This window comes from Lipophrys pholis (genome assembly GCF_963383615.2).
Source record: "Lipophrys pholis genome assembly, chromosome: 4".
Taxonomy (NCBI): Eukaryota; Metazoa; Chordata; class Actinopteri; order Blenniiformes; family Blenniidae; genus Lipophrys; species Lipophrys pholis.
In genome coordinates, this window is record NC_137637.1 from 4,887,517 (window position 1) to 4,900,105 (window position 12,589).

The following is a 12,589-nucleotide window of genomic DNA, read 5'->3' on the forward strand; positions in this document are numbered from 1 at the left end:
AATATTATCCCTGCACACATTCAGTGGAGAGGCTCGGCCGTGCTCCCAAATGGCGCTCTCTCTATTAACAGCCAATTAACGCGTCGGGCCGAGCCGGCCGAGGCCCACCAGAAGCCCGGCAGGACTAATATTGGCAGATGAATGCCCTGCTCACCTTAATTCATCAGTCTGCGCCATGCAGGCACCAGACATCCACAGAGCGCAAAAAAACCCCTCACGTTTAAAACGAGAGGTCTTTAAGAACACTCAAAAGTCTAACAAACACGTGATCCTCGGTTTTATTGCAATATTTGATCATGTGGTAATATGAAAGAAACGACACAAATAAAGGAAAATGTCGTTTTTTGACTTCAGTGTTGTGCGTCTGCAGAACGCATCGTCTCTCCAGTTCAGCTTCCAGGCTTCCACTCTCTGTCTCTCTCTCCAACAAACACACACTCCCTCCAACAAACACAAGTCTCCTGAGAAGCTCACCTCAAAGATCAGAATGTGCTTTTAGGAAAATCTTTATTAAAACGCATGTTGGGGTCCGTGTGGCGCACTCGTCTCAAGTGAGGCCCGGAATCCGGCTTGCGGCAAGAAATAACAATAGTGAAAAGAAAACTAATATTACCGTAAGACAATATAAAAACAAGGCTAGTGAATCCAAAAAACAACCTTCGGACGCCGCGAAAGAGATCAAAAATGAAGGTTGATTTCTCCAGGGCCATTGAGGACACCGAGGTCCAGACCTCAGTAGTTTTCCGATGTGTACGTAATTATAAATAGTTAAAACAAGGGTTTGGAACTGGGTGGTTTTATGAGTGGATTCACACAAACATATTCACAACATATACTGAAATCACTTGTTTTAAATGTTTCAGTTTTAATTGAATTTTGGTTTTCATTCCCGTCGCTACTTGGGATAATGAGTGTTGGACCTCAGTATGTCTGAAACTGGCTCTGGCCCTGGAGGTCTCGCGCCATTATTGAAATGACTAATACAATAACGCTCATTGTATATATTTTTTTCCCGTTTTTATGTTGGATAACTGAATTATTTCTCTTTGTAAAGACTTTGCACAGCGTATATGTCCACTGTCAACATTAAAACAAGAACTAAATAATTCTCTTCAACATCTGTGCAGTTACTAAGATATTCAACAAACTCTTCCTCAGCTTCAGTGGTGCAAAACAAAAACAGCACTAATTAACACACGTCACATTTTATAGAGTGGAAAACAGACAGAAGAGGAATCAAAGACAGTTTGATCCTAAATGGATGGCGGGACTTTTCCTCATGTTGTCCTCTGACCTGACAGACATGTTGCTTGATGTTTGACCTTTATATTGGTATGTTAGAAGAGAACTAGGTAAAGAGAACAGAAAATAACCTGTACTGTAAATGGTGAAGAAAGATTTAAAATCATCTGTTTGCTTTATGGTCGTTGTCACAGAGAGAGGACATGGTTGAAGGGGTTCCTAATGCAGTATTTTGGCCACATCAAACAGCACAAGACAGGTGCATTTTCCTGGTGAAGGGAATTAATCTTCATTTCTCTAAAACCATCAGTGCAACAACACGGCCTTTATGGGTCTCGGTAGCTGTAAATACATTCTATAATGGTCAAGAAAAATGAAATCTGGCATTAATTCAGTTTCACATACAACATGGAACTCTCTGAAGGCCTCGTCCTGCTTTACTGTGAATCTGAAAATAACCTGCAATTTCTTTTGAAGGTAAAGTGAAATGCAAACCTGTCGCTTAGCAGATTTCTGCAGCCGTCAACATGTCACTTTTCATGAAGTTGCAGGAAAAAGGGAGCGAGCACATCCTGTTGCAATGGCTGCTCCGCCTCATTGTTGATAATCTCACTGAACATTGTCACCCAGATCTGAAAGAGGCTGGTAATAACTCGTTCTTGACTTCGCCAGCTGTTCAGTGACTGGAACTTCTGGAAGTCCAGTTCTGATCCACTGACTGTTCGACAGCTTCGATGGTCACACAGGTGTTTCATGGGATGCCCCCAAATCCACTGAATCGTTTCTAAAGAATTTGTGCACACCTTCACACACCTTTACGAACCTTCACACATTCCTTCACGCGCGTCCTCTACAGCAGGACGCGCGCTCCCGGAGCATCATCACATGAATAAAGTATCTGAGCAGGTGGAGGATTGACAAGGTGTCTGTTTTCATCCAAAGCAGTGTGTGTGGTAACAAACAGTACGTAGAGACACAATTGCGCGCGCGCGCGCACACACACACACATACACACGCGGCGTGTGCACACATAAGCGCAGCCCCGCGGGGCTGCGAGACCAGAACAAACACTGTGTGCGCAGTAAACAGGCTAAAGGCAGCCGGGTTGTCCTTTTCTCCGCACTTTTTTCCCACCTCTCCAACATCTGAGCAACCGCGTCAACATCCACAAACACGTTAATTGACGAGCGGGAGCTTTAATGAAGGTGCGCGCACGCGGGGGAGAGGGAGCGGGGGCGCGCTCGGGACGTCTTTCTCCCCTCTGTCTCTCTCTCTCTCTCTGGGCTCTCGGGGGTCGCCCGGGGGGGATTCGGACAATTTACGGGCCACAAAAGGAGCCGGTTTGAGACAGGAGGAGAAGAAAAGCGAGAGGCGGACTTTTTGTCTCGGCGGTAAATGGAGAGATTAGCGGCGGAGCCTCAGCAAGTGGCTGCTGGAGGAGCAGCGAGAGAAAAGGACCAATTAAGTCTACCAAATGTTAACTTACATCGGTTTCCCCTCCGTTTAGCCCGCATGAAATTCCAATTAAAGCGTCCCCGCAGCAGCAGCACCGTCTTTTCTTCAGTGGTTGGGGGGGGGGGCAACGTTCCCACAACATGGGTTTAATCATCTGAGCAGACAACACAGCATTTAATCCCTGCATGACAACAACATGAACTTTAACACATCAACCGTCCATCCATCTAGAACACCACTTCAATCACCTCAGGGTTGAGGTAAGGCGGAGGTCGTGGTGAAAGAACACAGGGTGAAGGCAGGGTGGAGGCTGGGTGAAAGCAGGGTGGAGACCAGGGTGAAGTCAAATTGGAGGCAGGGTGAAGGCTGGAGTGAAGGCCAGTAGGCAGGATGAAAGCAGGGTGGAGGCAGGGTGGAGGCAAAGTGAAGGCTGAGGTGTAGGCAGGTTGAAAGAACACATGTGGAGGTCAGAGTGAAAGCTGGTACAGTCCTGCACTGCTCACCAGAGCATCACATCACAAACAGTCACTGATGGTGAATTTAAAGTTTCCATTGAGCCTCATACATATTTTAAACTCAACAAATCTCACAAATCAAATCAAATCAAACTTTATTTATATAGCACTTTTTGTACAGATTGCAATGCAAAGTGCTTCACAAAAAAATTTAAAACACACACACACACACACACACACACACACACACACACACACACACACACACACACACACACACACACACACACACACACACACACACACACACACACACACACACTCTGAACCACCAACCACAACCAGGATTAAGCCTAAATTGGAAATACATTTATTTATTACTCCATCTTGTTCTTTTTGTTAATTCTTTCTTTTTGTGAGGTTTCTCCATCTTCCACTGTCAACATTCATGTTTTCTTGGTCACATTATTCTCTTCATCATCTGCTTCTTCTCTACACTCATGAAGACATTGATCAGAATCTGAAGCAGCTCCAAACAACACATGATGGAACACTTATTTATGTTTGTTTTTTTTTTTTTACAAAAACATACAGAAGCGCCATCAAGCCCAGCAGCTCCACCACAGAGGAAGAGAAACACAAACACAAGAAAACAAATGAATGAGCAACAAAACTCAGTTCAAGTATCTGTTTTCTGTGTTTATGTGTGTTTATCTGCTGAACCACATCCATTCAAACACCATGGTTTCACAAACTGAACATCACAACTATCTCCAGGTGATTACAGACTATTGGTACCAGAAGAAAAGGTTTTCAACAATGGGAAACATGGCACAGCCTTTTTAAAATGTGTCACTAATATTTTCCATGAAATGATAAAATCTCTTAGTTTCACCTTATGATATTGAGAAAGTGTTTATTGTGATTTCAACAAATAGTGGCTTCCTGTTTGTATTTACATTTTTTAGATCATCCCAGATTCAGTATTGTACAAAAGCTTCCTCCATCTTTCTATTGACACATTGGAAGAAGTCCAGATTGTATCGGCTTGTTAGTCCGTGTTGCAGCGTCTTAAAGGTGAATAATGAGATAAGATTGGTCTGATGCTGGAGAAAGGCCCCCTACCCTCCCCGTCCCTCGTTAGAGGAGCACTGGCCCTTTGGCACAATGAGTCTCCAGGATTCATTGTAAAGTACTGAGGGGTTAATGAGCAGTGCCTTCTCTTCACTCTCTGGCTTTATTCCTCATTTAAATGAGAAGCTATTGAAAGGACAGATGACGGACACAAAGACATTTTGGAAATGTTGAGTCGTTATGTTTAAAAACACATTTATGGTACATTTTGTTGCAACAAGTGAGTTTGACAAACTGGTCTCTTTTAAGAAAAATGAAAAGAGGAAAGAAGAAAAATAGAAAGTCCTTGAATGTGTTGGGGCTGAGCACTGAAGAATCCCGGGTGTGATGCATGGAAATGAGCCACTCGAGAAGCTCCCAAACACTCGGATTCAAATGGAACAGCCGCGGCATTCACCCGCACCTCATTTAGATTCTTTTACAAAGTCAACCCCGATCCTTTCTTCACCTAAACCTCATCAGAATGTCTTAAAGACAGTGGCGGGCAGCTTGTCTCTGGGATGTGCCTGTCCGCCCGCCCGCCTGCCCGCCTTGGCACGTCAAGGGCGCGGCGGGCCCAGAAGAAGGTGCTTTGTGGCTCGGAGGGGAATCGGAGGGGCTGCTGGGAACCAAGAAGGGAGGGAGCTCTCATTGCTGATCTGTTGTCAGACTCCACTCTGACCTCTGTCCGTCCATCCCTTCATCCGTCTGGTCTGTGGCCTGAGGCCGAAAGCCGAGGGGGAACCTCTATCTGATCTGAGCAAGTTTGACAATGAAGACTGTTTCAAATAATCATGAAACTAACCTGGACTCAAAATCCACTGGAACACACAAGAATTCAATTCTTCTGAACTCCTACATTTCTTGTTGTCATCCTTCAGTTCCAGTGTGCAGAGAGGGCGACATAGCTGAGGCCAGGAACCCCAACTATGACAAGGTTTACTCTGAGGCTGTGTGATGTGTGCTGTATCATGTTACCAGCAATATTAATCTAGTATGTAGTAATAATAACGTCAATGTTACTCTAATTGACATACAAAAATCATGTTATAATTACACCCCCAATATTATGTTGAGCAACTTACAACACAACAAGCAGCCTCGCACAAATTCATTTCCTTCATCAGGAGTGTTTTTCTTATCAAGTGAGCTGAACAAGCAAACAAAAATCCTCCAGCAACTCCCCGTTGAGCTGAGCATCAACTGCAGATTTACCAGAGGGGCATGTTCGGCAGAGCAGCAGCGGGTTTAGCGGCGTAGCAGCAGCATAGAACAGCCAGTTCATTACCCTCCAAAGGCGCCTTAAATATGTTCCACACAATTGGATGAAACCATTATGACTCCATAGGTGACACAATGTAACATGTTTTGGTTGAAACTACATTCAAATCCTCCCATACAAACCCATAAATATCAGTTAAATAATAGAAACAAATAACAAATAAACCTCCAAACAAAACATCGAAATAATAAACTAAATCCTAAACCCTGCTAAAACTAAATGCAACACCCCCAGCTTGCTCTTCCTCTTGGTTCAGCCTGGAACCATTTTAAAGGTGTCTCCTCTCTGGAGGAATGTTTTGCAGAGACAACGGCCTGAACACAAGAGGAGACGGTAAAGTAAAAGCTTTACACTCATGTACAGCAAAACACTCTCACCCACACCTTGACATTCAGCACATGCGTATCAGCACCCACAGGAATCAGCTACTCTAATATCACATATAGTGCGCCACACTCAATCAATTAATTGTCATGTTGCCCCCACAGATGGGCCACCCGACTAGTATCACCCCCTGAGGAGACCTACGGCAACAACAAAAGCTTCCTATAAATCCTTTGAAAATGACAACTGTGTGCAATCTCTTTTTTGTGCAAAATGTTGCATTATCTGTAAAGTGCTGTGCGTTATAATGCTTTGTGAATAATCCAAAGTGCTGTGAGTGATCAGGTGGGTAACAAACTGGCTGTTTGCTTCAAGCAGGTTTAGCAGATCAGCAGCGGGTTAAGCAGAGCATTGGTTTAGTAGAGCAGCAGCAGGTCTAGCAGAGCTGCAGCAGCTTTAATAAAGCTACAGGATGGCTAAGTAGAGCGGCAGCAGGTTACAGCTTTAGCATGGCACCAGGTTTGGCAGAGCAGCAGCTTTAGTAGAGCTGCAGCAGGTTTAGCAGATCAGCAGGTTTAGCAGAGCAGCATGTTGAGATGAGCAGCAGTAGATTTTGTAGAGCAGCAACATGTATAGCAGAACTGCATAAGCAGATTGAGCTTATAGCTTTTTTATGATTACATCTGCAGTTCCTCACAGTGGCATTTCAGAAGAGGAGCAGTTTGTTGACATTGTTGTTTTTATTCTTTTTCTTGATTTTTGTGCTTTTGTGCTTCAGACTTCTGGCTTGTTTTCACACGTCCGGATATAATGTTGTAATAATGAAGTGAAATATGTCCTGTTGTCAATACAGGCACCATCTGATTGGTCCAATAGGATGATATTCAGAGCATGGAAACATAAATGTTGCACTTCCGTCATGTGTATTGAAAATGTTGACATGTCAATGATGATCAATTTGAGACATACTGTCCAGCAATATATTTAATATGTCAGAGAATCATGACTTTAGCTGGGGCAGATATTGTTGAACTTGTAGAAAATTCTCATTTCTGTTGTCAAAAAGTCCCCATTTCTATCCGTGCCATTGGACATTAAAACCAAATCAATCATGGTTATATTCCTATTGTCCATATACGCATGACGCAAGCGGACAAAACAAATCAAACGCTCACATAATAGAGTCTACTCAAATATGTAAATCTTTGTTCATCTAATTACAACCAAATTAATTTGATCCTCTGCCGCTTGCAAACCAATGAGCCATTTTGTCCCTCACGCTCAGGCTGCACTCGGCTCTTCTCTAGTGGCATTAATCACTGAGTCATTGTCGGGGAGGATCCGTTGATTTGGGGATGTCCGGTGCCACAGCTAATCCCTTTGACCCGACCTGGCCCTGCTGGGAAACGTCCTCTCCTCCTTCACTCTGGGCTCCCATGTTAACGATCAAACCCCTCCAACTGTTCACGCAATTATAGAGCCCCTCAGACCCAAAGGGGCTCAGACACAACAGGCTGGGAGCACATGAAAATCTGTAGTGAAATGTCACTATGAGCAAGTTATCCTGCACATAAAAGCAGTGCTGATGAGCTCAACCCAAAGGCTTGTGGATCCAAACTACCATCTAGACGGAACTAGAAGAAACAGAGGTGCTCTGGTACCTCGTCTTTTCACTAAGAACAGGCACATAGTTGTCATGTTAAACCCAGGGATTAATCGTCTTTTGTGAGACTGTTGATTCAGAGGATCATTGATGGTCGGTTTAGTCTGTCACAGCCAACAAGAGACAAACCAGAGGTTAACCCCGCGGTTCCCAACTGAGGTATTGTGACCCCCCCACCCCCCATCCTGTGGGATGACATCAGAGAAGGAAATCAGAATTAGACACTTGCTAGAATCCAGAGAGAAAATTGTCAATTGTTTTCATTTTAATAGGCAGTATTTTTGTATGTTGGTGAGACTGTGTTTGGTTTCACTGGATTGCCGAAAGAGAGACTGGAGATGGTGTCCATGCAGTTTCTTAGAGGAAAGCCTGTGGTCCAATATTTTTAATGGCAACATCAGCCAACATAGTGGAAAGGAGTCATCACCTGGAAATCATGTTTCCTTGTTAAAACATGTATAATGGCGTTGGACCTCAGTTGAAACTTGCCTGGAAATCTGGAGTTTGAAAGTGGCTGAGACTTTTAGTTTGGGCTCTTTGTTCAAACCGGAATTGCCCACAAGGTGGCGCACCCCCAAAACGGGAGATTTTGATTGTGCTCCTGTGTTGTTGTCAATACAGGAGACTAATGTCATGAACCCACCTTTGTTAAATTTAGCAGTTAGCCGCAAACCGCTAGCCGCTGACGAGACTCCATGAGATTTACAAATGACCCCCATGTCTGGGGTGCGTTGCTCTGCGACGTGGATGTCTGTAAATGGCTCTTATTTTTATTTATCATGTGAGCAAAGGACTGCAATACCATTGGTATGCTATCACCATGACTTTCTTTCATGTCTCCCGAGAGGAAGTTGCGGTATGAAAAAGGGTCCGAACAAGCTCCATGTTTGATTTCTTTTTTTATTTTCTAAGAAATTTTAAGGATTGATTTATAGACAATTTTAGGGAGACTGGATGCCAGGTGATGACTCCTTTAAAGAGTTTAAAGCAATGTATTACCACACTTAAATCTGACAGCTTGTTCAGAACTTTTCAGTTCAGTCTGCCAAAAATCAAGTTGGAGAAAAACTTCCTGGCCCCGTGTGTCAGATTCTGGTGTCTGCAGACAATCAACACTTTAGCAAAATGATTGTGCTGCTAATCATATCACCTTTGACTCATTCATCTTATTTACACCTTGTGTCAGAAACAATCATCTTAAACACAAATGATTAAAGCCCCCATTTTTATATATTATTGGTGTTTATTTATACACATCGTCGCGTTGGGAAACCAGGCCTCATTCTCAAGAGAGACATATACAACAATTAGCTTTGGACAAAACTAAAAATGTTTCTAGTCACGGTTCATTACAACACAGACGGTAAGGTGACAAGCATGAAATTAAAAATCCCTCAATGGATACAAACTTACAAAACTGGATGCTGTTGTAAAGTGGTCTGGTTTAAAGGGTCAGCGTGACAAAATGACATTTTGCCCAGCTCTGAGCGTTCCTGTTATTAACTACTCTCATTTCCTTCTGCATGGCGTGGAGGAGGACATATAATAAGAAAATGGCCCTAGATAGATTTTCATATTAAGTTAAACCAATGCAAATGCCAAAGTTCATTCACCACTTCGACCCTTTAATCTCCAACCAGAACAGCAGAAAATCTCCACATCTGAGTCGAGTTGTGCAGGTTTTTCCTTTCCACAGTCTCCTCTGCTTGCTCATGTGGAATTGTTGGTTTTTATCTGTTAGTGTCTTGAAATCACTGCGTTGTATTTGGTGCTATAGAAATAATAGTGAGTGTCTACAACTTCAATAGATGGAGAACTGGAGACATTTGGTTGTGATTTAAAAAATTTAAAAATTAACTATTATTTGAGAAGCGATTGATCTGACTGAATAATAGATATTGAAAGAACTAAACAACTGTGTTTGCATGACTAAAACATAAAAACAATTGTATCATCAGCAAAAAGATGCACTTGTGGACCAATTACACACCAACAATTGGTCAGGCGATATAGTGTCTATTTTAACGATACATCACACACATTGAGAGTTTTAAACTGCAACACACACTCAGTGTGAAATGTAAGGATCATCCTTGAATTAGATTGTTTGTATTTTCACAATTTCACATAAACTACGTAGAAACGTATTAGAAATGAAACATTCCTCTCATCAACTACCTCCAACACCTTGATATTGTTTTAATATTCGGTGCACAAAAAACTTTGATCCAAGGAGCATCGGGGTGAAGTTTAACATCAAGTTCAAACGTATTTCTTTTTTCAGTGCACTGAGGCAGAAAAGCCAAGACAGACAGTGAGTGATTACCTATGGTGCAGTGCTGCAGTGCAATATAAATTTAAGTGTTGTTCCTCGACTGGTGTGCGTGATAGTAAACTGATTAAGGTTTGTTAAGGGACTTCATTAGGACTCAAACACAACATGCAGGTTCCGTGTGTCTGTGCCGAGACGGGATCAATACCGACAAAAGGCACACATGCTTCAAGCACACAATTCATACGTGTGCTTTGGGCGGTCGGACTAATCCGTCCGTCGATGTGAACACCGTGGCGCAATCTGACTCCAAGCAGCCGACGGCAGAAACACATCCGTGGAAAGTGAGATCGATGCTGCGATTGAAGTGGAATTCAACAGGCCCACATCTCCACCCCACCTCCCCATCCCCGCCCTACCTCCCCATCCTCACCTCCCCATCCCTGCCCAACCTCCCCATCCTCACCTCCACATCCTCACCTCCACATCCTCACCTCCACATCCCCACCCTACTTCCAACCTCTTAAGAAGAAAACTATGATTGTATATTATGTGTTGCAAGCAAAACTTACGATAGCCAGAGAATGGAATTTTAGTCAAAGTCGACAAACGTGTCTGACTTGTCAAAAGCTGTTGCCCTTGAAAAGCTAACTTTTGCGTACAAAGATATACATTCCACTTTCACTGTAATCTGTAGAAAAGTCTTGTCCGCTATAGAAGGGGAAGAAGCCATGGGGGGCTCTTGTGCCTTATGTGCCTTCTTTGTATTACTATTCTATTTATATACTTTTTGTACTTTATCTATTTGCCATTGCTGATTTTTGTGTGTGTCTTTGGTGACAGACCATCATATACTTTCTACTTTGAACTCCTTGAAAATGATCGAGTTTTAATGATGGATACTGTCCAACACTTCACTGTCTTTTGTTGTTATTGTTGTTAGTGTTATTGGCAATGTTCAAGGTTTTCCTGCAAATATTCAATAAATACATTTTTTAAAAGAAGAAAAGATATGTGCCAGTGTCATTTAAAGCACTTGCTTTGAGTACAATTTACATTTCCCTGTGCAAATAAGTAATTTCACTGAAGAAATTTGAGTTTAGGTCTTAATTTGATGGGGGAACAAATTTCTGAGTACCTATTAAAGTGTCATGGTTACCTGAAGGCCAGTGTGGCTTCCTGCTAGTGAACAACATGAGCTTCTATATGAAGTGAGACAACGTGATGACAGTCAAGGCCTTTGCAGAGCAAACACAGAGAGCTGCGGGTCGGGGCCCTGAAGTCGTGGCGACACGCTGTGATCAAAGGAGAGACTCAAGGACTTATGAGCGCAGGGCGGGTCGGGGGGGGGGGGGAGCCCCGAATGGCGCCACCAGGGCCGACATGCCATGGCGGTCGCTCTGATGTGGGAAATTTTGATTCTGAAAACGAGTGTGAAAATCAAAAATAAATAAATTTTAAAAAATCCTGTTCAACAATAAAATGTAATTTGCAATTTAAATGGCATCAGCAGTTGAAACAAATCTGTGAACTCTCCAGGCCGCCGAGATCCAAACAAAAGCAACAGACTTGACGTGTGAAAGTAACGGGCTGCAAAAAAACGCAGCACGCCAAAATATTTTCCCTCCTCCATTCTTTCCCTCCCCCTTCGGCTTTGCCCCCGCTACACCCGCAGCATATTCGCTGAATGAAATGCAGCATGCAATTACCCATTATCCAATCAACTGGAGTCAACACTTAACCATTTGCACGGCTTTGGGCTCGGCCAATTATCTGTCAGAGCTCTCAGTGGGCTCTCAATGGGAGAAAACGCCGTTGCATAATCACTCAGCGCTGGATTTGTTGCTCCGCCACCAGGGATAGAGGAGAGAACTGGAGTAGAACCCAGGTTGTGGCGTTGAGGTGGCTGGTAGCAGGGTGAATCCAGGTCTGATCCCCCCGCCCCCCCCAGCACCCACAGCACCCCAGGGCCCTCAGCCATTAGAATCCATAATGCAGGGCTAGTCACTTGGAAGGGCTCCAGATCGTGCTCTTCACAACCCTTTTGGATGATTCGTGACATTGCATCTTCACCATCCCCCGACCCCCTGTCATATACAATTGTCCACCAGGCCTTCATACCACCCCCCCATTATCACCCCGTCCTTCCTTAAATCCTGCCCTTGACCCCCGCCTGGTCCCTCCACTAAGCCAGCACCCCGCCACCCAGCCCGTATCAATCCAGGCCGGCCCACTCACAGCCGGCGACTGGTGGCCACTGGCTAGTTGGCCTCTCCCCTCCTCCTCCTCCTGCTCCTCCTCCTCCTCCTCCTCCGCTCCAGGGCCTGCAGTGCTGGGGCCCCAGCTGAGAAGCTGGGGCAGCTGCCAAACCATCGGCCACCTCAACCCGGGATTGTCCGGATGATTGCGTTTGTCAAGCCGCCACTCCGCGTCAGGCCAGCGGAGAGCTGATCACCGACAATTAGGGGTTAAAGCCAGGGAGGGTGGGAGAGTGCAGAGGAGGTAAAAGTGAAGGGGGGTGGGGGGGGGGGGGGGGGGGGGGGGGGATCGCTGGTCCCAGTAGAAAAAAAGCAGGTGCCATGTTTTTTTAGCAGCTGATGTTCCGCTCATTAAAGCAAGATGTCTCAACTCTGTAGACAACCTGAAGGACAAAGCGTTACGGTTAGTGTTAATGTGTTAATGTTAGTGTCAGGGTTGACTTAGTTAGGTTTGGGCCTGTGAATCCAGGACATAGAAGAACAGCTGCAACATTTACTCATATCCTGTAAAAACATCAGTGTCAT